At 39.6% G+C, this 27,091-nt stretch overlaps 1 long non-coding RNA gene across 2 annotated transcripts; it reads right to left on the bottom strand.

Moving 5' to 3' along the window:
* Positions 1 to 265: 265 nt before the first annotated feature.
* On the bottom strand, positions 266 to 27,091 carry LOC122462564. Of its 2 annotated transcripts, none has more exons than XR_006285197.1 (3): positions 26,564 to 27,091; positions 24,041 to 24,165; positions 266 to 468 (listed from the first exon to the last, which is right to left on the bottom strand). It is a non-coding gene; the product is annotated as an uncharacterized LOC122462564 (long non-coding RNA). The 2 variants fall into 2 exon arrangements; XR_006285196.1 differs by lacking the exon at positions 26,564 to 27,091 and adding an exon at positions 25,825 to 26,549.

Below are 27,091 nucleotides of genomic sequence, written 5' to 3'. Positions count from 1 at the left end.
ACGTTGGAAAACTGGATAATATTACCCATCTGGATTCCCCTTCCTTTTGGGCACTCAAACTTTACAGTGCACTCAGCATGCTGAAGTTAACTTACTAGCCATTGTGTCTGGACTCTTTCCATTCTGCCAATAGGTTCATCAACATATTTCCGGGCATGCAGAAGTGTCCAGTTCTTTTGATGATTTCTGCCCCAATATTTTTATATATATAAATACTGGGGCAGAAATCAATATATATAAATAAAATCTGTCTGCAAATCTCTACTGGAGCGACCTCTGTTCTGTTTTTATTACAATTCCACACATATCAATGAAAATAGCTGCATAACTAGCACACCTTTGAGCTCTACTGCAGCATTGGCAATGTTTCTTCTTAGGCCACTATAACTTGTTGCTACTTCGCTCATTCAGAATCTAGTCATCTGAGCATCTGGCGGCAGCAGGTTTTTTCCCCCTGAACTGCTTAACCTACAACAGAAGAAACAGACATTTAATAGATTATTATAATGCAACAGCATGTTGTGCTATTACACACATTGCCCTGTGTGTTGGGAAATAAAATCAGCCTTAAAAGGTGACTATTAAGAATATCATGGGATTTTACAGACGGAATGGACAACAGAGCGACAACAGAATGCAGTGTCCACAACAACAAAAAAGATGTTTACAGTAAAATATCATGAAAATGATGAATAATTAAAAGCAATTTAAAAGATAACAGTAAACACCTAGTCTAGTCTGAAAGAAAAAACAGCCTTCTATGGAATGCATACCTAAATATAATACACAAACAATGTTGTATGTACAGTAATCGGTGAAAATGACAAAGAAATAAATGGTAACACAGTAAGCAGGCTCCATACCACACTATTCTGAAAAATGCTTATCAAGTCTCTCACCAAGTCCTGCAAATGCTTTTTTATATGGTAGCTTTTTAAATTCCACTTTCCTCATGCCACAGTAAATTCTTTTTACATCTTCCATTATTCTCCCATGAAGTCAGGGGTCACTGACTTCACTGAGTTACAGACTATTAACAGTAATTAAGTTTTAAATGCCAGTACGGACCAAGCATTCTGGATATGAAAACTAACAAGAAATTAAACATGAGTCCAACTAAAAAAATACTGTGGGAATTGAGGCTTCAATGTGTGCCTGTCTTTTATTGCACGTACAGTATCCTGGCTCTTTGATTTCACGGATACAGCTCACTGTGTTAAAATAGCCAGTGGCCAGTACAGTGACGTTCAGACTACAGCCCGTACCAAACCAGTGATCTTCAGAACCCTTCCTGGTACTCTGCAGATTGAGACATCGGAGAACTAAATGTGACAATGGTTAGGTGGCTGATGTGCTCAGGCCACAGCCTATCATGCTGACAAATATTGTTTCATTGTTTCCTTGTGCTCCCCCATCTGTTGTTCTTGTTTTACATTTAGACTGCAAACTCTTTGTGGCAAGGGCCATCTTTTTTCTCTGTGTTTGCATAGTGCCTAGCACAATGGGATTCTGGTCTGTGCCTGGGGCTCCTGCATGCTACTGCAATACAAATAATAAATAAATCACCAAGTGAGTGGGTGACTGGGGATCTTAGGAGGGCAGATGTTCCAGCAGAGGATCTCTCTTTCAATAAGCCATCCACGGACTGAAAAGGTGTAACCTACCAGCCTAGCAGGAAGTCAAGTAGACAAAGCACAGAATTAAAACAAGAGTTCCCAACAACAGCCAGTGCAAATCACAGAGATTATAATAGGGCCCTAATTCAGTTCCAAGAATTAGATGAGTAACTATTTCTACCATACAAATATCAAATCACCCTGAACAATTTACTTTTATAAGCATTGTATCCAAGTATAAAGAACATAGGATGCCAAAACAGTTGGGCTCTATTTATGTTAGCGAGACATGCTTTTTACTGACTATAGGGCTCTAAGAATTGACACACAAGGGGTGAGCAAGGAATGTAAAGATTCCATGATTGAATCAGGAGAGCTGTATAGATGGTTAGATCATACTTCCTCGTCACACTGCTTCAAGTTGGAAGAAAAAAAATGGGGAGGGAGGAGAATTATTTTAGAAAAGCGAAAAGAGTTGGAGATACCCTTTTCCCCCCCCGCAAGAGCCATGCCAGCCCTGAACCAGTTACTGTCGTTCTAAATTGTTCTCTACCTTTCTGTTAAACATAAGAGGAAAAATACTGCTATGAATATGAAGCAAATGTGTCTGCACTTCTAAATAAAAATGTACACAGTAAAACTAAATCACATATATTGAAGTGTTATTTTGGTTTTATGGAAATGTAATCTGTGTTATGACATTTGCATTTCATAAAACTGCTATAGATAACTAATCTTCCAATGCATTACATACCATTTGATCACCCAAAAAAAAAGTTATACTGAATCATATATTTCCTCCTGCAAACTGGAATATTCCATGACAAATGTATCGGCATTAAGTGTACAAATTCACCTGAGAACCAATGAAAACCACAGGTACACAGAATAGAAAGATTTTTTTTCTTATACACTGCACATAACTATTAGAAGTTATCACAGCTTGGTAGCAAATAAATTATGAGTTCAAACAATAGAATATATGGATGTTTGTATGAGTTATAATAATTTTTGAATTTTAAGTGAAAATTAAATACATCCATATATACTGCCAAAATAAATATGGAACATACTGGAACCTCATTAAAATATATATTTGATAACCCAGGCCAAAAATACATGGTTTTTCCCCACCTCTAAGCAAAGAAACAGTTGCAACAAGGTCTCATATTCCTAACATTTCATTGTTTTAACAAACTTCAATATATTATATTGACTAGGATGCTATAAAGTATTAGAAATCAGGAATAAGGTGACAAAAATAAATAAATTATGTGCATGTGATGATGCATTATCCTTGCTTTTTCTTCTTTTTTTGCCTTTCCCTCTCTTCTTTCTTCTCCTCTCCCCTTTTTCACATAAATCCTGATCCAATGCCCAGAAGCATTCCATTCTTGAACAACTGATTTCAGAGAGCTTTTCCACTCTAATGTAGTCAACTATGGTGATTCCTATCCTTAATATATATTAGGTCCTGAGCATTCAAACGCATATGCTACGATGCCCCTTTGCACCATTATGGAGTCCTGTTGATTTCAATGGGCCTTCACCTGAGTGCAGTGAGTCTGCTTCAAGACTTTCCACTCCTCTCCTGCAAACATATACACACGCATGTTTAACTTTAACTGAAATCAATAGAATTGCTCATGGTTGTAAAGTTAAGCACATGCACATCTGTTTGCAGGAGCAGGGCCTTGGAGAGGGTTTGCTATATTGGCAATATTCTACCACCACCACCACAAGTGATTTAGAAGCACAATTTCCATTGACTTTCAATAGGACATGCACACCCAAGTTGTTCAAGGTCAGATTTTTAAAGATATTTAGTGACCCAAAGATGCAGATAAACAATAAACATGAGAGAGGGCCTATGTTCATTGCTAAACAAACAAATAAAAGGACACTTATTTGTGCCACAGCACAATTTAAATAAGATTTGTTTAAGATCGTTAAAAATATATATCTTGTCCTGGGAGAAATGTGTTTCCATATCTGCTGTGAAGGCTAACGTGAATAGATATCAATTCACTAGAATGTAAGACACTGCAGTTATATAAAAATATTTGGGATCTGTTTTGTGCACCCGGTTGAGAAAGAACAGCAGCTTTTAAAGCTATCATTGTGTAAACTGCCACATTTACACCTTTTTGCTGCATAATTGTCAACTGCAGTATGCACAAAAATCTAAACACACACAAATAAAGGAAAACAAAAAAGAAGAAAAAAAGAAGCCTTAATTCTCGTATTAGAAAACTGAGTACTCACCTAGTGATAGCAGCTGGAATGAAAATGGCTGAAAGCAATAAAAATCCATTTTACCATTTAGTACAGTTTGTCAGACTAGAGAAATGGGATTGAATTTCAATGCCACAGGCAAACTGGCAGCAATCTGTGGTTATGCAGTTGGTAGTTTTTAGGGCTTTTTTTTTTTTATTTATTTACAACTCTTTTGATAAGCCTTCAGCAAGTTACATAGGTTGTTCTAGTTGTATCTCGTTTGACTGGATTAGAATACTTGATGACAGTTTGGATAAGTTTGAGGCAGATGGTTCTTGACATTTTTCATGCCATCAGTTACAAACCATGCACGGAAACTCTTTCATCCTTTGTTTATCCTTCACTTAGAAGCCACTATAGTAGATCGTTAAACTTTCATTTTTCACAGTGCTGATTAAGGCATACTACAAGGCAGATGTTATGCTGCACCATTTTTAACAATTTACATTTAGCACCAAAGCTGGCTTTGTACTTGTTCCAGTGGATCAATTCACATTTCAAAAACTTCAAGGTCAACCTCTAAGCATTGCTTCTGTATTGAACACTAAATGTTTCACAAAGTTTTCTCTGTGACTGCAGTACTTAATAATATATGTACGGGCCATTCTGTTTACACACTTATATCTGCCAAAATGAATACAAGTATCTTCAGTTGATCTCTACCACAATTAGAAGAGATATTTTGTTTTTTAAGATCCAAAGATTTAACCAACATGAACAGACTAGACAGAAGAAAGGATTACTCTTTCCACATATAGCATGCCTTTATTTTCCACATCAGCATTTCAAAGTAACAAATAACCACTACTCAGACTAGAAGTTGGTCTTGTAGTACAGCGGATAGGCAATACACATTGAATGGATAAAAACATGTTTACTTTTATACTTCATATCTTTATGTATGTAATGTATTTTAGAGATTATACAAATTATACACTTCTTAGAACAAACTAACAATAGACTGATGTAAAGAAGAATGCATAAAGGCAGCTTTAGTACGCAGTAAAATGGTGACAAAAACAGTAAACTAAAAGCACTGTATGACAACTTCATTTTTATTTTTAAGAGCACTAGACACTTCCTGGAAGACTTTGAAAAAAGGATCTGTTTAGAGATAACAGAACACATCTTCAGCGTGTGTAAATTACCATACCTCCATTGAAGTTAATGGAGCAAAAACAATTTACACCAGTGGAGGATCTGCCCCAACAATTATGTGTTGATGTCTCATACATTACTCTTTATTTCCTGCCTGCTTTTTTTCCCCTGTTACTTAAGGACGTTTCCATCCCAAGAGGGTCTTATTTCCTAAGTGTTCCTCTGCCTTCGTTATTTATACCCCATTTGCAGTGATAATCTTCTGAATGTGACATCATAATCATCTTCCCGAAAAACAATCGGGATGCCACAAACAGTGAATTCTGAGTTCAAAGAGGGTGAAATGCATCCTGACACAGAGTGTCTATAGAAGGCCCTCTATACTCACTTTGTCATAATCCAAAGGCCCTGTGATGGTGTGAATTTCACCTATACAGAATAAGACGCAGGAGCAGACAACTTTTAGGAAACAAAAATCCTTCCTCCTCCCCCATTCAAATTGTCCATTAATGTAGAAAATATGTGAAAGAGAAAATGTAACACTACGCTCATGACAGGTTTCAGAGTAGCAGCCGTGTTAGTCTATATTCGCAAAAAGAAAAGGAGTACTAGTGGCACCTTAGAGACTAACCAATTTATTTGAGCATAAGCTTTCATGAGCTACAGCTCACTTCATCATGATTGCCTTCCATTAAGATCCAGCTTTTCAGAGTTGCTGAGCATGGAGAGATCCCTTGACTTCAACTAGAATTGAGGGCACTCAGTATTTTTGCAAATCATGACCTATCATTGTTTATTAATTATTAATTATTTTTATTATTATTATTACATTTTGCAGAGGATACCAGCAGATGTCTGTACCATAACTTTATCCTCTGATACCTCCTGATCACATTCCTTTTCACTGTCCATTTACTCTATTTATTTTTCCTGAATCTGCCATAAGGACTGTTCTGCCCCACAGCTAACTCCCCCAAGGCATCCCATCTGTTACTACCAAATCTGTTTAATCTAAAATGAGATATGCTATTAATTTGGGAAATAATCTGAATATTAAACTTGGGTCCCAGTCCTGTAACCCTTATTAGATGTGAATAGCCTTTTCTCACGTGTGTAGCCCCACGTAAGTCAATGAAGAATTGTTCTTGGATAAGTAACTGTGTGTGTCATGGAAATAAACACACATACAGCTCCTCCACTTTCTGTTGTGAAGAGGTAGTTCTCTCAAACAGCTTTAGGATCTCAACTTCAGCAATGCCTGAGCCTCTGACTGCTAGATGCTGAGACTCGATAACAGGGGATGAATCACTTGATAATTGCTCTGTTCTGTTCATTCCCTGTGAAGCATATGGCATTGACCACTGTTGGAAGACAGGACACCAGGCTGGATGGACCTTAGTCGGACCCAGCATGGCTGTTCTTATGTTCTTACCCCTTTCCCAGTGGCAGAGTTACAATCTGGTGGGACACAATCTGACTATCAGTCATGCTGATGGAAATGAAGTTGAGGAATGCATGTTCTAAGAGTGGAGGCAGGCTTTTCCCTAACTGCCTGATAGATAACACACATCAGAGGGCCTTTGAACTTTTGGAAGTCTACAAGTAGCCATAGCTAAGTTACATTTTACAGAGAAGTTATAAATAACGGCAGGCAAACTTCATAGGTTTCAAAGTCCAGTTCAGTTAAGCATCCAGCATTTTGAAAACTTATCCCAAAATCATCCAAACCTCTAATGTGCAGAAATCAGACTGGCAATGTCATGAGAACAAACTACTGAATCTCAGAATAAAGGTTCAGAACACGTCTAGTGAGTTATGAGTGAAGCTTTGGCTTGCTTCTTTTTCTATCCAGATCTATTCATCCATCTTTAGTTATAAACCTATGAAAAATAGGGCTATAATACTGATTGTGTTATTCAGGCATTTACAATGGCCTTGCAAAAGGCAGTGTTGCATCACTCATTGTTTTCCTTTTCAATAGCTATATCAGCAAAATAAATACAGAAGATATATATGTAGCAAGAAAGGGTGGATTTCATCTTGTTTTTGTTATATTATCCTGACTTACAATAACATTTATCATCCCACAGTTTGATTTGTTATAATTTATGTTTACCTTTTATCTTCTTAGAAGAAAACAGTATCAGCCCTCTGAGGATAATAGAGAAGCAATGTTATTTAATTATTCCAAACTATCTTGTACTTTGGTACACAGAAGATAACAGTCAACATACAAGCTACAAGTTTGCTGATACACAAGCTGTGGTCAAGATAAAATATTTAACAGCAGAAGAAAACACACTTTACAATACAGCTGCTATAACGGGGTTTTAAACAAAGGGGAAAAAATCCTGGTTACCACTGCTTTTAAAAAGATACATAAGACAAAATATAAATTGTCCTTAAAATGACTTGATTTTAAATGGAGATATGTGGATGCAAATTGCTGTTTGGCTTGCAAAAATCTTCTACTGCCCTTGTCTATGGAGTGTGAGAGAGAGAGATTACACTGGCAACTGTGAGCTATAACACTATCAGGGCATATCAAGAGCTACTGATGATATCATGAAAAGAGAAAAGGAGTACTTGTGGCACCTTAGAGACTAACCAATTTATTTGAGCATAAGCTTTCGTGAGCTACAGCTCACTTCATCGGATGCATCTGATGAAATGAGCTGTAGCTCACGAAAGCTTATGCTCAAAATAATTGGTTAGTCTCTAAGGTGCCACAAGTACTCCTTTTCTTTTTGTGAATACAGACTAACAGGGCTGCTACTCTGAAACCTGATGATCTCAGGTAGTTGTGCAAATGAAGCTTGAATAGGTTGTGATATCACAGAGCCCTGAGGTACATCTCCCCACTCAGGGACAACCCCCCCCCACACACACACTGTTCCTCATAAGTTCTTGTCAACTGCTGGAAATGGCCCACCTTGATTATCACTACAAAAGGCCCCCCGCTCCCTCTCCCTCCCCCCCCCCACCGCTCTCCTGCTGGTAATAGCTCACCTTAAGTGATCACTCTCGTTACAGTGTGTATGGTAACACGCATTGTTTCATGTTCTCTGTGTATATAAACCTCCCCACTGTATTTTCCACTGAATGTATCCGATGAATTGAGCTGTAGCTCACAAAAGCTTATGCTCAAATAAATTTGTTAGTCTCTAAGGTGCCACAAGTACTCCTCTTCCTTTTATATATTTGAAGGTTTGCAAAAAGAACAACACAGGCCCAATTCTCAGCGGATGTAATAGAATGAACCCCTGCCACCTACATTTCATATCTTAATGCCCATGAGGTCCTACATAAGTCTCTCGAGCACACTGACCAAGTCAGATAACACGGAGATAGAGATGTGTTTTTTCACATACTGAAGGCACTGTAACCCATGTCTCCTCATTAACACTCCCTCCCCAAAGGTCCCATGGATACACTGACCAGAACCCCATGTGAAAGAGTCATCAGAGCAGATGGGCAATTGCCTATACCTTGAGAGATCTCCCCAAAAGGAATAGAGTCACTCAGTAATGACTCTCTCTAATTCCGCTGGCTCTGCAGATGTATCACAGATGTGTCAACTATGGTCAATAAAAAAAACATTTAACAGGTTTAAAAAGTCAGCATGGACAATTTATTTATATTCAGGTCCAGTAAGAGATAACGCTCTACCCAGGACTAATATGAAACTGATAGAAACTTCCTTCCTCAAGAAACTAACAATCATTCTGTAATATCCTTCCAATAATCTCCTCAACGCTTCCACACTGGCCTTCACTAGCCAAGAGGTATATGGGTCCAGCTCACAACTCTTAGGCCACAAATCCCTTGGTACTTTCAGCACTTCCGCTGAAACTCTGGCAGAGACTGGGACATTCATAACCTCCAGATACAGCTCTGCTACACAACTCACCCTCCATACGAATGATCTTAGAAACTCTCTACTATAAGAAACATTCCTCTGATGCACAAAAGTAAAATATAGTACGATCCTAGAAATGTGTGCACTTAAGATCCTTTTTCATCAAAAATCTGGTGACCCTACGATTCCTATGTAAGTGTAAATATTCTACCTTTGTCTCCCTAGTCTTGTGTCTTATATTGATCACAGCTTAACCCAATCTCCTCAACAGACTCACACCCTTTCATACAGAAGTGCTCTATTACATGTCACTGAGTCTTAATTATATCAGTTACTAGTAGTAGTATTCATGGTTATACGTATATAACCCAATTGTCATGGGGGCCCTAGATGTTGTATAAACACATAGTAGGAGAAAGTGCCTACACCGTAGACTTTACAGTCTTAGATGGACAAAGCTGACAAAAGATGGGAGAAAGAAAGTATTATCCTCAAGTTACAGATGGGGACTTGAAGCAGAGTGACTAAATGACTTGCCCAAGGTCACACTGGAAATATGTGGAGAAGCCAGAAATTGAACTCTTGAGTCCCAGTCCAGGGCCTCAACCACAAGACTCTCTTTCCTCCCGTCTCTTATTTCATAATTTAAATTTCACGTCATGCATACAATCTTTACAGACTATGCTACGGGATCTCCCCGTGCTCTCCCTTTGATACATGTACATAACTTCCATTAGCTTCAGTGAGATTTATGCGTGCATTTCAAGAGGAGAATAGACCCCTATGAGTGTTTTAACAATCAGTATAATGAAGTACTGCGTATCCAGACTGTTGAGACTGTTTCTAAACATTGTGTTCTATACACACTGCTTGATTTCCAAAGATACTCTGGGCAGAAATGATTTAGAAAACAGCTCACAAGTAAACTAAAGCTCTTCTAATAAAACAAATATTTCACAGTTCATTTAATCTAAGATATTGAAAAGAACTGCCAGTCCTCAGGTATGTGACCTGAAGCACAGAAGTTTATTGCTTTCTCCACAAGGGAGTAGACATGTTTGGAGTAAAACAGATGCTGCTAGGCAGGGCTTCCTTTAACCTAATAGTCATATCCCAGGACCACTAATCCTTTCCTCAAGAACTAGATAAAAACAGCAGGAAGTGGAGGTCAAATAAATTTCACATTTTTCTGGCTTTCATCTTTTACATTACCATGCGGATCCAAAAGTGACAACTAACAATCAGCTAGATAAAAACTTCTCTAATTTCTAATGGATTTTTTTTTAAATGCACAGAAAAAGAGTTTTTAGTGTTCTTAAAATTTGATCCCCTCCCCCCCCCAAGATAAATCTTTCACTATCACACAGGTTCTTTGCTTTACTGAAGCACTCAAAGAGAGGCCTACTTGTCTTTTTAGTCCCTCTTCTCCTCCCTTTTTTCTTCCATTCTATGAACTGCTTCATTTTGTCATCATATAGTTTATTTGCCATCATAAGAAGAAAGAAATAAAGGGAACAGGGTGTGTGAAAGATATGCAGTACAGCAGCCTATCTGCAATCAGAACAAGCAGAACAGTCATATTAGGTGAAACTCTCCCCTGGGCAACGGACCCATACAAGACCTATGAACATCTTAAGTCCTATTAAGGGATGAATCTAAGTGGGACATTAGTGATGCTTATGCTTTGTGCTAGCCCTCTGCACAGCAGTGAATTTCAAACATTGTGACATCACTCCTTACATGGTTTTGCTATTTCTTAATCATTTATTCAGATCAAGTAGCAATTCATGCCAATTCTTATTAATTTGAAATATCATTTGTTAGTAAAATCACTTAGATTAATAAATAAAAAGATTCAGTGTATTATATTCCCCATAATCAGCCTTATTCCCCTGCATGACTCTCCTTCCCACCAAGACCCTGTTAAGCTGAGTCTATGGTGCTTCCTCAGGCCACACAAAAACTTGTAGCAGGTGTTGTGAATCCAGATCTGCCTAATCAGTTGAATGGTGTCCAACTCTGTATGCCTTATCATTCAGTTCTTACTGCCACACCCACATTTCCATTTGGAGCCAGCACTTGTGCCCTGTAGTAGATACCAAATCACAGTTCTACTTCCGTGTACATAAATAGGGGTTTTCAATCATCTCATGGATCTTATTTGCATCTTTATAACAATCTCTTTCTGCCCACTCGAGGTCAAAGTTGCCTGCCTGATTCTGATAATCATGACCCCTACAAGGACTTAGGGTTTGTTCGTTCATCTTTGTCTTTCACCTTTCCATCAATGGAAAAACAATATAGTGGAAATTCATTTCTACCTAGATAGCTTTTCACCACTTGCATTGCATTTAAGCACTCAAAAAACACACACACTCAAGTATGACGAAGAGCTTGCCCTCCACACAGGTGAATTTCACCCAAAGACAAAACTGAAACAATTCAGAGATTTAGTTTAAACAACATTATCTTCACTTTAACTGAACATCCAAACTCATTGAAGATATCCGTCTTTCACATGACCTTCAAACACCTTCCAACCATTACATGCTCTGGCTTACCCTTTCTGCTAGCACTTTTTTGGGCAAGTAACCAGGGAAATTGTCTGCTCTCCTCTCAATGGCAGGAAGACCATTCTGCTGGGTCTCCCTTCTAAGCGATTTAGACCTGAATGTTGCTCCAGAGTTTCCCACTGAAGTTGTGCATCAGAGTCTGCCTCTGAAAAGCCCACAAATGCGCACAGACCTTTTCCCAAGAAATCTAAGAAGATATTTAGGTTTGGCATCGATGGACAAAAGAGCAAACTATTTTTGCTGCAACTCAGTTGTTTCACATAACCAAACCATTGCCATTTCAGCTTCTTTGAGGTCAGTAACATGTCTTACATAATGATTTGCTCTCTTACCTATTTATTCATCTTCCTAAACATACCAAGCTTTATACCTTCTGGTGCATCATTGTCTACTTATACGAGTTAACTTTTTTTTTGGTTGAGTGCCCAGATCTTTTGCTTTATGGGTCCTGACTAGCAGTGCACACAACTATTAAAACTCTTAAAGATGAAGTTCCTTTCATGAACCAGGAAAAAGGCAGATTTAGTCAGTTGCATTTAATGTACAAGCCTTTTCACACAGCTGTAACAAGTATACTGTTTTCTACTTGTTTTCTAACAAGTATGCTGTTTGCTACTTCCAACAATAATGTAGAAGGGCATGAGTCCATTCTGTAGGTAAATGAAGAAGTGGGCATCAACATTACGGATCATTTCAGATCAGACATACTGAAATGTCCACAAAGAGACCCAGGAATCATGACATTTGTCTTGTGTGTACAGATAGATGGTAGTGGTTATAGGTGTAAGTCTAAATAGATATATGTGTTTGCTTTCAACAAATTTATTATTCAGAAAGTAGGGAAGTCAGATGTCTTCATCGTGGTCTGTTGGCTAGCAATGTAACCGTATTATCAAAAAGCAAGTCATAACCAAGGAAATAGATGTCATCTGTATTAATCTTAACCAGTGTACAATTAATCAATATTTCTCTTCTCTGTTCTCTAGAACTGTCATTTATTCTGTATGAATTAACTGTTAAATATCCAGATAGGAGAAAGAAACTCAGCTGAAATAAGAATCTGTCTACCAAAAAATGTGAAACCAGATGTAATTACTAACACTGAATGTGATTGCTGGATTGTTGTTTAAGTAATTGTGTAATTTGGGAGACTGTGACTACCAATAGGACCCCTGTGATACCTAGCTGATTGGTTATGCTGGCCAGTGGTATACTGTAAGCACATTCATAGCCATTTTTATTATACTAATCCACCTGTATACAACATATCCTTGGCCAGTCTGTCTATATGCATTGGGTACCTTCTCTCCTTCTGCAGCTAACTCATTTCATTTCAACCAGCTGGACTGACACTTGCAAAGAGCTGATGATGAGGATAAGTAAGGAGAGCGGAGGAGGGCTAATAATAATACTTTGCACTTTATACCACTTTCCAGTTGAGGATCGAAGACTTTACAAAGATGAGAAGATACAATGGGGGAAGGTGCTACCTCTTAAACCATGGCACCACTCAGGAATGAGGCAGCTCTTCAGAGGCAGCCCTGGCTGAAAAGGGGAAGGGGAAAAGAGAAAGGGTCAGAAAGAGGAGAGACCTGGAAAGTTTATAAGATGAGAAGGATGAGAGACATAGAGCACTCATGGGAAAACACAGTGATCTGTCACATTTTCATGGGGAAATTGTGGTAACTTTATTTTTTGCATTTGTATAGCACTTTCCATGTGAAGGTCTCATGGTTCACACATGGTAGAATATTAAGACTGAACACAGATCTCTTTCTACACTTCACCATCACTAGGCACTTCCAAAAGACTAAGTGAATTCCATCCAAACTAGGGACCAAATTCTCCACCCCTGCCTCATCCTACAAATATCTTGTCTTCAGACCTATTGCTGCTGGAAAGTCAATTATTTATTTTACATATCTGAAGAAAATCCTGGGTCATGAATAGTAGAAAAGAGTAATTTGTTATGTCAGTAAGTATCTACTGTTCCACCTGTTTAACGATCTATTGTACTGAAGTTTGGAGCACAGGTAACCAGCATATGAAAATGAGGGCACTCTGACTGATTGGTATGACTTAATGCAAAACTATTACTCACTTCTTTATCTTTAGCAAGATATCAAAAGTCACATCAGGTTCACCTTCAATAAATATATATGCACAAATGTCAAAGTGACCTCCATTGATTTATTCATTTGTTTTATCAGTAGAGGATCCAGATGTAAATAAACATCCAGTGATGGCATGATATCATGAGATGTCACCTTAACTCCACATATTCACATAATACAACGCAGTTATCATAAGACAGTAATTACACATGATACCTAGAGAAAAACCAGGTAAAACAGACATTTTAATCACATTATTTTTAATTTGCTTATGTATTTTCCAGTAAAATGTTTCTAGAGATGAATTTAAAATTGAAAAAGAAAGATACTTTACTCATGTATTTTTACAGTAACAATGCTGTCTTTCTTTTATGTCAACTTTACATCTAATTTTCCAGCTGCTATTGTTTGGTGTAATTGTATGTACGATAATAAGGTATGTCAGTCATTAATATAATACAAACCATGAATGAGATAAGAGCCCTGGAGCTGCTAATTGAACACCTTTCCTGCTTCAAACCTCTATTCCTTGAGCATATTCCTACAGAGTGTTCCATTGTTAAAGTTAATGATGAGAATAAAACAAGATTGGGGTTGGGTTTAAGAAAACTATTGTTCTAGAAATATTTTATATTATTATTTACACTGGACTCCAAGGGCTAAGTGTTCAAGAACTCTGGTACTTAGCAGCTCCTGTTGTGACACTTCTGGTCACATTTAAGTGGGAGCTAAGCTCTTATAAAAAGAAAAAAAAAATCAGGCCGCTAATCTACTTAAACTTTTGAGTATTTGTTTTGTTTGAATTTCCATCAAGTGATTTTAGTTTGAGCAATGCCAAATTGCAGGATTTGCAGTGCAGGGGATTGGCAGATAACAAGCCCATACTAATTTTTAAATTCTTTTATATCATTACAGGAGCTAATGAATCAGGCCAGTCACTGTATGGATCATGAAAATGGTACAGTCATCGCATGGTACAAAGACACCTAAAACAACAGACTTATCAAAATTAGGCAAAATTTAAAGACAAGCCAGATCCCAGGAAAGGACTTTATAGAAAACTGTGCTCATATGATTCAGCACAATGGCCACGGCAAAGAGAATATCTTTCCAGGTGTCAACTCTACATTGTTATGTTCAAAGTGAAGCTTTGTAATGAAATGGCCATTTCTGAGCTTCCTGCTGAAAGCAGCTATACTAAGAATCGTGACCACAGCGGCTGCCCCAATCTGCCAGCCAGGTTCCATCTTGATTTAATTAACAATAAGAAAGACATCTGAGCTGTTTATTATTTTAGCAAAATCTCCTCTCTGTCCATCCAGATGTCCACAATGCCTCCCTCCTGGCCATACAAAATTTGGCTGCTAAAATCATCTTCTTTGGCTGCCACTCCAACCACGTCATTGACTCTTTGACAGCACAAACCAGACTTAAAACAAGCTCTCTAAAGGGCTGGCTGAAGAGTCCTTCTCACAGGAAAATCCTCCAGTAGCACAGAGCTGGTGTAGCTCTAAGCCTTGCTCCCCTCACAGCCTTTTTGACTGGGGATGAGACATATGGGGAAAGAGGCATAGCTGGATTTGTGCTGTGTTCCATCTATCCCACTGACCAGTTGGTGTTGTTTCAGCTAGGCAAAACTTAGAGCAACCATCAGGTTGTAATTTGGTGGGCTGGAGCTGAACTAGTTCCCTGTCTGCTCCAGGATCAGGGACATAAATGTGGCATAAAAGCGACCTTTTCTCCTTCCCCTCTCCACCCCATTTAGTCCTGTTCTAGACACAGCTCATATAACACAAGGACAGGGCCCATACTCAGTAAGCAGCCAGGAAGAAACCAGAATTGGAGGAGGTTGCTAGGATTTTAATATGTCATTATGGAATCTAAAAATCTCTCTGTACGTTAAAATGTATTAGAACATGTGATTTACAGATCCCTGAATGAACTGGTTATTGCATGAGTGCTTGTAACGTTCTTGTCCATCTGAACGGCTACATGTATCAGTTTTTCAAAAGACCTTTGGGCAGGATCCACAAAAGTTTTTACGGCCTGAAGTCCCAGTTCTAAGCACCTCTGCAATCCACAGAACTCCTGCTCAGTGGCTGCCTAACCCTGCAGATGCCTAAAAGTTTTTTCCTCCGGGCATGTGCACTGCACCTCACGCTAGAGTCTGGGCACCAATCTCCTGCCTGAGTGCATTACTGCCTCCAGATAGTCATCCAGACACCTATCCCCCACCTCAGCCCTAGAGCTATTCACACACTGGGAAAGATGAGAATTCAGCTCCCCAAAGTCACGTGGCGGGGCCTGATTTGGCAGGTGATCTCTAAGCACACCTACCAGCTCGGCCCCGGCAAACAAGTTCACATCCTGTGGGAGCACACTAGGCTAAAGGTGATAAGGGAGGTTCTCCTCTCCCGGCTATTTTGTTTGGGTCCCACATGCAACTTAGGCAGAGGAGTGCCTATCTTCCCCCAGTTCATGGATCACTAGCAGAGTTAGGTTCGCCTGAATTAGTTGCCTACGCTCCCTATACAATGAATGGGGAGAGATAGGTGCCTTAGACTGTGATCCACAAAGCCAACGTGATAAGAGGGAAGCTGTGTAAGTTAGTCAATGGGAAAGGCACCTAACTGTGCTAGTGCAGCCTTTTGGTACGAGCATATTTCTCCACTGGAAATGACGTATTGGAACAAAGTGTGAAAAACATTGAATACAGCCTTCCAAAACTGTCATGGGAATTTATCAGTCCAAGTGCAAAATGCACTTGACCCTAATAGTATAAAGCCTTAGGATATTTTATTTATTCTAGTTCAATAAGTGAATGGAATTTTGTTAGTTTGATTTAATATACTATACGGTGTATTTCCTTATTTACACCACAGTATTTACCTAAAATGGAAGTGGACTAACTTTAAAAATTAAAATCAAATTGCAATGTGTAATATGAAGGAATAAGGTAGTATTCCTTTAAATTGTTTGTGAGCCCTCTAGAGGAACTCACTTTGTTCTTTGTTTTAGAAGTCACCAGAACCAGTCAGAGCAGCAGCAGGTATGTAGTTAGGCTTTGTTTGTGTACATTTAGTGAACACAGTTATTTGGGTCCCAACTGTTCCTGGGTGCTTTTGTCATATTATTTTTGTTGTGTAAAGAGCAAAGGTCACAAAACATTGGCAATTTTTTTTAAGTGAACCTACTTCATGGATATTAAGGTCAGAAGGGACCACCATGATCATCTAGTCTGACCTCCTGCACAACGCAGGCCACAGAATCTCACCCCTCCCCCCCCACTCCTGTGATAAACCTCTCACCTATGTCTGAGCTATTGAAGTCCTCAAATCATGGTTTAAAAACTTCAAGTACAGAGAATCCTCCAGCAAGTGACCCGTGCCCCAAGCTACAGAGGACGGCGAAAAACCCCCAGGGCCTCTTCCAATCTGCCCTGGAGGAAAATTCCTTCCCAACCCCAAATATAGCGATCAGCTTCAAATACCAACCCTAGAGCCTCATCAGATACAATAGACTTAGGAATGTTCTTTTCCCATTAACAACAAAAGACTGACTACATCATGGACATTTTCATTAGTTTCAAGCTATTTTTTTAGAGCAATATTTTTTAGCATAAACTGTTCTAGAACTGAGGGCTTGTCTCCACAAAGTCCAACTGAGCTTCCACTATGCAGGAGCTCCGCTAAGAAAGAAGAAACCTAATATATTTGTATTAGATGGGGCCTGAAAAAAAGTAACTACTTTAGTGCACAGTAATTTTATTTATTTATTTATTTATGTTTTAATAAAGCAGCTTGCTTACAATATGAAATAGCACTGAATTTACCATGGATGGACTATATAACTAACTATATCATGCCTGCCGTACAATGGAGCTGATTCTTCTCTCACATGGATATGAATAAGCAGTAAGTTGCTCTAATATAAAATTGGTTTAAGTAAGAGCACTCTCAGTCCTCATGCAGCTAAGGTTCTACAGGCAGAGACAATTTTATTTTTACTCATAGAGGGAGCAACATAAGAAGACCCATTCAGGGCACTTACCACCTCCTCTCTCTCAAGACCACAGCATAGGAGTGCAACTGTCTCTCTGTCTCTTTCTTTTCTACGACTTTCTTTTTGATCCATACGCACGTAAGAATCTGGCGCTGAGATTAATATAGCCAAGGGTTAGGTCTACACTGCAGTCAGGGGTGTGACTGCAGCATGTGTAGGCATGTGTAGCCGCTCTAGTACATACCCAAGTCCTGGGTGGGCTTGTACAGCCTGTACTGCCATGGCTTCACTGCGATTGGTAGTCAAGCTAGCTAGACCAAAGACCGCACAGGTATGTCTCTATGTACTGCAGTGACCCCTCTGACTGCCGCATAGACCTACCCTTAGGTATCTCAGGCAGATTCTCATGTGCCAGCGTATCAAAAAGAAAGTGAACAATTCACACCGAAAGTGGTTGAAAAGAGAGGAAGATGCAGGGAGACAGTTGCATTGCTCCTCCATGGTCATGACAAGGAGGTGGTGGAAAGTTCCCTGAATGGGGTTTTCTTCTATTGACCACTTAGTAAAAATAAATGTTGATTCTGTCTTTGGAAAGGGAGGAAAGGTCAAAGCTTTTCCACTGTCCCGTCTTCACCAGAAAGTCTGAAAAACAGTTATCTTAATACTGACAAAGAAATCAAGTATTCCTTTTCCTCCCTCTCCTGGAGGACACAGCCATTAGTGGAGATCACTGTACACTTGAGGGATGGACCAGTTTTGTACTGACAACCTAACCATTCAGACTCTTTCCCCTGCATTTATCCAGTAGAAAGAACGCACCAGAGAATCTCTTCTAATCCTCCTCCTGTTGCTGCTTCTTGTGTGAGATAGAGACGGAAAGTAAAAGCAACACTTTGCTATCCTTCCTGCCCTAACCCCAGACTAGGTTAAGGTTATTTTATATTTTTAGCTAAAGGCCTTATATAGTTATCTGCCTTTTCATCCTACTGTTTCCTCTTCTGTAACACACAGAATTAGAATCGGGAGCATGATTTTGCTGAACATGCTGAGTCTTCTTTTACTATGTGGTTAGGAATAAAACCTAACAACTGTGATGAAAATCTGTTTCCCTTCAGCTACCCATCCCCAACGTACATCTCTCTAGTGTACTTTGTTTGCTTGCGGCTGTGTGAGGTTCTCAGTGCTCAGGTTTGAGTTAGTAAGTGTTGGAGCAAGCATGCTGATGATTTTTTTTTCTCGTAACAATATGAGTCTTCTATTCACAACTTCTATTCCTTAGCTATTATCTTTGATCATCAATATTATACAATCTTTGCCTGCACGCACGGAACACATGCAAATCTGTCTTTCATTTCCAGACTCAAGATGCTCCCATCTGTTCCCTTGAGACACAGCAGCATGCCTCATAGGAAAATAGAGCACCATCAAGGATTCATACTATGCTCTGAAGTGATGAGAATTCACTCAGCAGTGGTGGCAGCTGATTTATATTTGTGGAGTCTTCCCACACATTGAGAATTGCCACAATCTGTCCTTGAGACAGACATCTATTACCTCTATCTCCATTTTACAGCATTGCTTAAAATCATCATTTTAACTAGTAAGATATTTAAAATATATCCATGGCTCATCAGCAAGAACCTGTGTTGTAATGTACAAATTATTGACCTTTTCAATTATTATCAACCTGTTCAATTAATCTGTTCTACAGTAATTGTTACAGCAAGTCACATTTAGAAGTCACATTCAACCTGCCACTCCCTCTTGACCTAGGAATATAGGGATTGCCATACTGTATCAAACCCAAGGTTCATCTAGTCTAGTATCCTGACTCCCATCAGAGGCCAGTACCAGATGCGTCTGAGAACAATGTAAGAACCCCACAGTAGGCAGATGTGTCTCCTCAAGAGGAGAACCTAGTTATACAGCTATCTAGCAGGCAAAAGAAAGGGAGCTGCTCTCCTACACACCCCCTAAGGTCTGCAGCTCTGGTCCTGAGAACCTATAGTGATTTGCAGGAACAGGCCTCCCTTTGGGCATACCTTAGCACATATGTAGCATAATGGGCCAGATCCTCAATTTATGTACATAGTCATTACTCAGTTGGAGTCAGTGGAATTATGACAATGTACATCAGCTGGGGACCTGGGCCATTGGCTCCTGCCCATGGGATGGAGGAAGGGACTGTGATTAGGACACACTGTGTTCTGCAGAGCAAAGGGACATTTCCTCCCACCCCTTAATGTGATCAGTGAGTCAAGATCTTCAGCTGGGGTAACTTGGCACAGCTCTACTAACTTCAATGAAACTACCCTGGTGTACACCATCTGTGGATCTGACTCACCACATCTTCATTAAATGCTAAGATGAACAGGAAAACAGCCAGCTTCCATGGGTATCTTGCTTTACCTTGATGGACTATTAACGCAAGAAACTCAGCTCACTGGTAGCAGAAACAGTAGTTGGCACCTAGTAGTTGGCAATTTGTAAATTAGTTGCCCTCCTCTCAGGCCGAGGTTCTGAAACGCTAAAGGTTCAGACACACTGCACTGGATCGTCTATAGGCCAATTAAGCAGTTTCATTGGGAGGACATGGCTAATGTGATCATCTTACTTTTATACAAAATGCGACAAATTGTCTGCCATTTGGTGCAAAATTATAGGTGTTTGGTAAACAACAAGCAAACTGCCTATTATTCATTTACTATGTACAAAATAAGGTTTCATTATGAAGGAGACAAAATTGTATAGTTAAGTGTCTAGTCACTTCAAGCCTTAAACTTAAACATTCACTTTATTATTTTTATTACCAAAAAGAACTGTCCTTCTCATACAGACATTATAATATGCTAGCTTTTGTCAGTAATTGTCCCAGATTCTGTAAACGGTGGCATTGAGAATATGTCAAATTAAAGTACCTACCTTTCTAGTAAGATTAGTCAATCACAACCCAAAGATGGATTTGCTGGTTACTGCTTCTTATATTGCACCAAGGAATATGACTAAGACTATAAATTTTTATTTATTTTTAATGGGTATTTAAATATAATGTTTTCCTCTTACTAAGAAGATTTGCCTTAAAAGTTCCAACATTTTTCTAACTTGCAATTGCTCTACTTTTCCAGAAAAATTTGATGTATCCTTTTACTTTAAAAAAATGAAACTGAAAGTTGCCGAACTTTTAGTAGTAATATTGGGCCAAATTCATCCATGATGTAACTATTAACTAAAATAGACTACACTAGGGTTTAATTTAGACCCATATAAACTGTGTCCTGGTTATATTAAACCCTTTTGTATACTAATCCTAATAAAGATATCACTTTTTATATTCGAAGTTTCAAAAGCTATCCTGGGAGGAAAGTGCAGTATAAGATTTGGAACCACTTCCATTGCTACTAATAACAACTATATTTATTTTCTTTGGCAACCAATGCCCTAAGGCTTCAGAGAGCTTTCGCAAAAACAAACAAACAAAATAACACAATTACACAACAAGGCAATATGTCATAATATAAGACCAGGACAATAGAGGAGACTACCCCTCACAAATAAAATACCTTCCGTAAAAATGGCCCAAAACAGCATTTTAATACACAACTAACATTCAAATGAGAATAATAAAAAAATTTAAAAAGCCTGGAGTCTTGCTCTGGAGGGTGCTTTAGCACAGACATTTTCTAGTTTTCCTCTAAAAGAGGCCTTGCCTTTTGTTCTCCCTCAACTATATTTTGGAATGGCGTTAATGCTAGTCTTCACAATAACCATTGTCACCACACTCCATAGGCATCAAATAGATCTTGAGGTGATTATCCATCCATTAACTACCATGTTTGAATTTTGCATGTTTCTTACTCCCAAGTTGATGATAAGAGTTTGAGTTGATCATCTGTTTGCTTGCAGTAGGAATTGGTCACTAAGTGCTAGTGGGGATAAGATCCACCAGCAATTCACCTATATTTATGAAAAGAGAGAGGGTGTTTTTAAAAACATCTTTCTCTTCTCTGCTCAGCTAACCAAACTCCTCAAGTCTGCAGCACTCAGAAGGAGAGGTTCTTTTATGCAATTTCTTGTCTTCCTGCTTCCTACGGAGCCTTAGGAAGACACAAAGGGGAACAGAGAAAGGGAAAGTACTTGAAATTTTCCCTGCATATAATAGCCTCCCCTGCTCTTCCTCTCATTCCCTCAACCCATATGTATTAGTTAACGTTTATTACAGAGATGCCTAAGGGCCAGCCAAGAGTGGGGGCCCCTTTGTACTAGGTGCTGTTCAAACACAGAATAGTAGATGGAGACTGCCCACAGACCTTACAATGCAACCAGACAAGACAGATATGGGAGCGGGGGCAGGGTGAGGAGTGGAACACACACAGAATGAACAATGGGATGGCAGCAAGTGCCATCTTAGTTCCCTAATTTTTGTGGGGGGAGGGTGTTTGTGGGGGCGTGTTACTTAAAAGTGGATCAGCTAAGGAAAAAGCAAGGGAAAGGATGGGGTCAACAGGGGCAGATGTAGAGTGAAGCTGAGGTGAAGAGACTAAGAGAGGGAGAGCGAGATTTGGAGCAAATAGCCCATCAGCACAGGGCAGGGAAAGTCCAATCAAAACTACAAAGACTTTTCAGAATTTCCAAGGGATCAGAGGTCCCTGCTTTGGCTGCTTCTACCCTACTGGCTGGAGTCTCTGGCCATCTCCTCTCTGCAGTTTTCTCCCAAGCCCACATCGTGGGGGGACGGTAAGGCACCTTAGCCTACTCAGGTATAATTCTATCTTCACATATACCTATGGACTCCCTAACATCTGTCACAGCAGGGCTCCCCTCCTGCAGACCTTGTACACCAGCTCAGTTTAAGATGCTGGTGCTTGAATCACACTATTGAGAGCATTGATTGCTTTGTAGTTGAGGCACTGCACTGAGATTCAGGAGATCTGGCACAGGCTGCCTGGTGACCTTGGTACCTTAACCACCATGCAGATCAGGAACGGAGGCATGGGGAGAAGATAATACGCCATTTCCCCCGGTCTTTGCCTGTCATGTCTATTTTGATTATAAGCTCTTCAGGGCAGAGACTCTTACTATTTACATATGTAAGCAGAGTCAGGATGAGCTCCACCCTGACATCTGGTGGTGAGTTGTGGCAAGTTGTGGAAAAGAACTTCAGGGGCTGATCTTATTTGCATAGACACACCCACCCCGCTTAGCATGAGCCCATAGCTGCCCAAATGGTCACTTTGGCTGCTGTGGGATCCCCAGTTTCTCTGTTATTGGGGCAGGAAGAATAAATTGTTATTATACGGATTGTGTGAATCAAGGACAGTGGAACTGTACTTGGTCTTTTGTTATGATGGAGGGACTCGCCATCAAGTAAGTAGCACTTGCTAAGCAAGGGACATGGGTTCCAAAACTCAGTGAATGGAGAGAGACTGAGAACAGGTATTAATACCTGGTGGTATGGGTACCCTGGTGAGGGCCTTATATGTTAATTGTACTTTCTCTTCTCTGTGGAATATCAGAGCTAATTTTGATTCCATGAGCCGCAGCGGCTCATGGGACGGCTGGCAGAGCAGCTCTTGGAGCAGAGCGGTTTGCGGGGTGGCTGGAGCAGCTCATGGGGGCAGTTGGCAGAGCAGAGTAATTCGTGGGATGGCTGATGGAGTGGAGCGGCGCCCCATGGAGAGGTGGGGCAATCGGCTTTGGACCACGTAAGGTGTCCCTTAACCCTCCCCCCATCTCCACCCAGGTTAGGAGGTAAAACTCTGCAGATAAACTTTCGAACTCTGGAGCTGCACTGACCAGGGATAGAGACTTTTGGGTTGTGTGACTTTGGGCTGCTGGGTTCAGGAACCCAAGGGAAAGGTCATGCCCCAATTTGCTTGGGGTGGGTTTTTTTTGCTCATGGGTTGTGTTATGAATCCTATTGGTGGTGTTTCCCCACCATAATGCCACATTGTTTCTCTCTGTTATTAAAAGGCTTTTGCTACACTCAGACTCTGTGCTTGCAAGAGGGGAAGTATTGCCTCCTGGAGGCGCCCAGTGGCGGTGATATATATTTGTCCCAGGTCATTGGGTGGGGCTCGAGCCGGTTTTGCATTGTGTTATTGGAATGAAACCCCTAGATACTGAACCCAGCCCTTGTTGCTGCCAACTCTGATGGCAGAAGGGTTACACATACAGTGGAGCCTCTAGGAGCTATGGCAATGCAAAATATAATAAAATAAAAATAACAACATTCCTGGACAAAAAACTAAGAGTCAAGTCAAAGTGATTTTCAGTGGAGTCCCAAACCACATTACTGATGCTTTACAAAGATTCTGCACTTAAAATAAACAAACACCCTAACCTCAGAATGTCTGAAAACGAACAGCGGAGTGATCCAGCCTATGCCCCACTGCCTCACGGTCCTTCATCACTGAATACCCACTTCCCACCCCTATTCAAAACTGCATACGGAATTTCACAAAAACATATGCAAAGGTCAAAACAACAAGTCACAACTTTCACCTTTAACTGTTCTTGTAAAGGGTACCCTTCCAAAGCACTGTTTCATCTGTACATAAGTGAGACCAAGCTTCTCTTTTTATATGGCACATTGCCACTGTTCAGAAGCTGCTGGAAAATATGGAGATCTGGAAGAAAGTGTAATCATGGTTAATATTGCATCCACATAAGGAAGGGCCCGTCTTTGGAAATAGGGATCTAGAGTGGCAAGTCTATAAATCGTGATATTTACACACACACACGCCCCCAACCTCTGTCCCCTCTGACGTACACATATTTGTCATCTATACTGGTGCTTTGACTTGAGCTATGCACCCAAATAGACTATTTGTGGAGTATTTGCGATTCACAGATCTATTATGCAGAGCTACCAGAGGTCAAACACAGAGCAATTCTATGCCTCTGATGTCAGCCTGAACAGAAGCATTGTTCTTGGCAGTGACAGGAAAAAGGCACCATATCCAAATTACTGAAAGCCTTCTCATGACAGAAGAAAAAGCTGTCAGTTTAACAGCTGAACACAGAAGGTTCACCCAGTATATATATCCTTCTCATTCATGTAACATGAAACCCTGGAAAAAAGAAAAAAAAAAAAAAGCTGGAACTGTGTCAGATTTTTTTTAAATGGTAAAAGCTCTTGTCAGCACTGAACAAAGAAAACTGGCCATTTGTGTTGCCAAGACAGTGCCACTGAATTACTAAATTGAAGGAGAGAGAAGGAGTCTCAATATATATTTACAATATGTATATATAAAATACACTACATACACTATATACAGTATAAAATACACTATATACACACCATTTTATATACACACACACCCCTTCTTATATTTATACTGTGTATTTTATAAGTATATACAGTATATATCAAATACTTAACGTTTCATTTCCATGCTGGATGAAACTGTTTTGAATTCCCTTTGTTATTGTCTTTCCTACCCACCCAAACAATATCTAAGAGCCAAACTCTGCCACACTCAGTCAAGTTGTGTCATTTCTTACTCCCTGAGGAGTTCCATTGGCTTCAGTAAAATTACATGTGGAGCAAAGTACTACTCAGCATTAGTGAGAGTGGCAGAATCTGCCCCTCAGTGTCTTTTTAGAACTATAATTACTATTACCATAGCAATTATTTATTTTTGTTGCTGTCGAATAATTGTTAAATGTACACAAAATGAGCGACGTTCATTTGCAAATGCTGAATATGTTTCCCCGCTTACAGGTTACATCCCTATTACAATAAGGCAAAATTAAAAATACCAACAAGCATAGTGCACAACAACTAACCTACCTAGTTACATCGTGCAACTCACTCATTGGATGGTGAACATGCACCAGTCAGTCTCATCCACCACACTGTCCTTTAAGATATATCAATCCTGACATTAGATTGTATTGGATTTGTTTTCCACTGCTGCTACAGGTTTAGTTTAAAAAGTGAGGGGGATTATTTAGTGGGAGGACCAAAGAGAGGATGCAAACAGCCTCAGAGAAAAGTGAAGGCTCTTATGAAAATCCACCCCACTCCCTTTAAAACGCATGTGCGGTTCACCACTAATATCAAAGGAGATGGGTGACTATGGAGGGAGAAAGTGGGAATAAGTCCGCCATTGCTAATTGGCCTGAATGGTGACCTAAACAACACTATCACAGATTCCTCACTCATTTCCTGAACTCCTGAGTAGACAGTAATTGGAGAGCAGATGCTGAATCACTCAGGGTTTGAAGAAAGCTTCTGTTTAAATCAGATATTTGTCCTCAATGCTAAAAGATGGTTATATTACCTGACCCGCTGCCTGAAAGTGTAGATTCACACCATGGAACTAGATCCTCAGATGATTTAAATCAGCATAGTTCCATTGACCTAAATAGAGCTGGACTAATTTATGCCAGCTGAGCATCTGGCTCCATTTTAGTACAGCTATTCAAATTGTTATCCACAGAAGGGGCTGCAAGCTCTATATTACACACCTTTTGAGCTAAAAGAAGATAGGTGAGATACATGTAGACACATGCAACATTAGCATACAGTATTCGTATACTAAACATTGAAAATATTACAAGCAGAGATAGTTCTTTTGTTCCCTGTGGTTGCTTTTTACTACTGCAGATTAAGGAAAAGAGGAGCATCTTTGCTGCTTAGAAGTTTGTGTGCTCCTGCTGTTTCTCTCTCACTTGAAGTCATAACCCTCTGTTTATGGCAGCATAATTGTCTCCATGGAAACTAATTATGTTATCATGAAACAGAGCCCTCAGGTAATATTTGGACCCTTTGCAATTTAAAACCTAGTAAGCACACAAAGGAGAGTGGTACAAGTAACTTTTGGGGGGGTTCACTAATGGCTCTGAAAAATACAAAAAAATAAAAAAAAGTTTGGGTCAAACCAAAACCAACATTTTTCAGAATTTTCAGGGAATGAAGAAAATTGTAAAAATTTTGTTTTCAATCAAACAAAATGTTTTGTTCACATCTTTAGCCTTTTTTAATCAAAGCAAAGGAAATGAAAGACTAGTTTCACAAACCTGAGGAGCAGCAGGTGATGGAGCCTAGTGGTGAGAGTACTCACTTGGGATGTGGGAGACAGGTTTGAATCCATGCTCTGGAGAGATTCTGGGGCAGGACTTGAACACACAACCCTGCTCCTAGCTGAGTGTCCTAATCACCAGCCTACAGCATATTCCAGGCTTCCTCCATTATCTCAGCCAATTGTTTTGCCATTTCTGAATTTTCTCTCTTTTTTACTTTCAACCCAAACAATCTGCCACAGTTAATGCAAATTCAAGAAAATGTTTAACCACCCAAATCTGTACAAGTCAGCAAAAAAAATTTGGGACCAAAATCATTTGCCCTGTGTTAACAGATTTCACATATCTATGCCTATTATCCTTATTGATACAAATTTGAGAAAACAAGACAGCATTCTTCTATTCATCCAAAATAAATGACTCAGCAGCTTAGGTATAGGCTAACTTCTCAGCTGTTCAGCATTATAATGGATGACTTCATTTGGATGCAGAAGTATCTGTGCTCCATATAAAGTAGGTGTTAGA

This window comes from Chelonia mydas, chromosome 12 (genome assembly GCF_015237465.2).
Source record: "Chelonia mydas isolate rCheMyd1 chromosome 12, rCheMyd1.pri.v2, whole genome shotgun sequence".
In the NCBI taxonomy this organism is placed as follows: Eukaryota; Metazoa; Chordata; order Testudines; family Cheloniidae; genus Chelonia; species Chelonia mydas.
The sequence above is the reverse complement of the archived record's forward strand: the minus strand, read 5'-3'. Positions and strand labels throughout refer to the sequence as shown.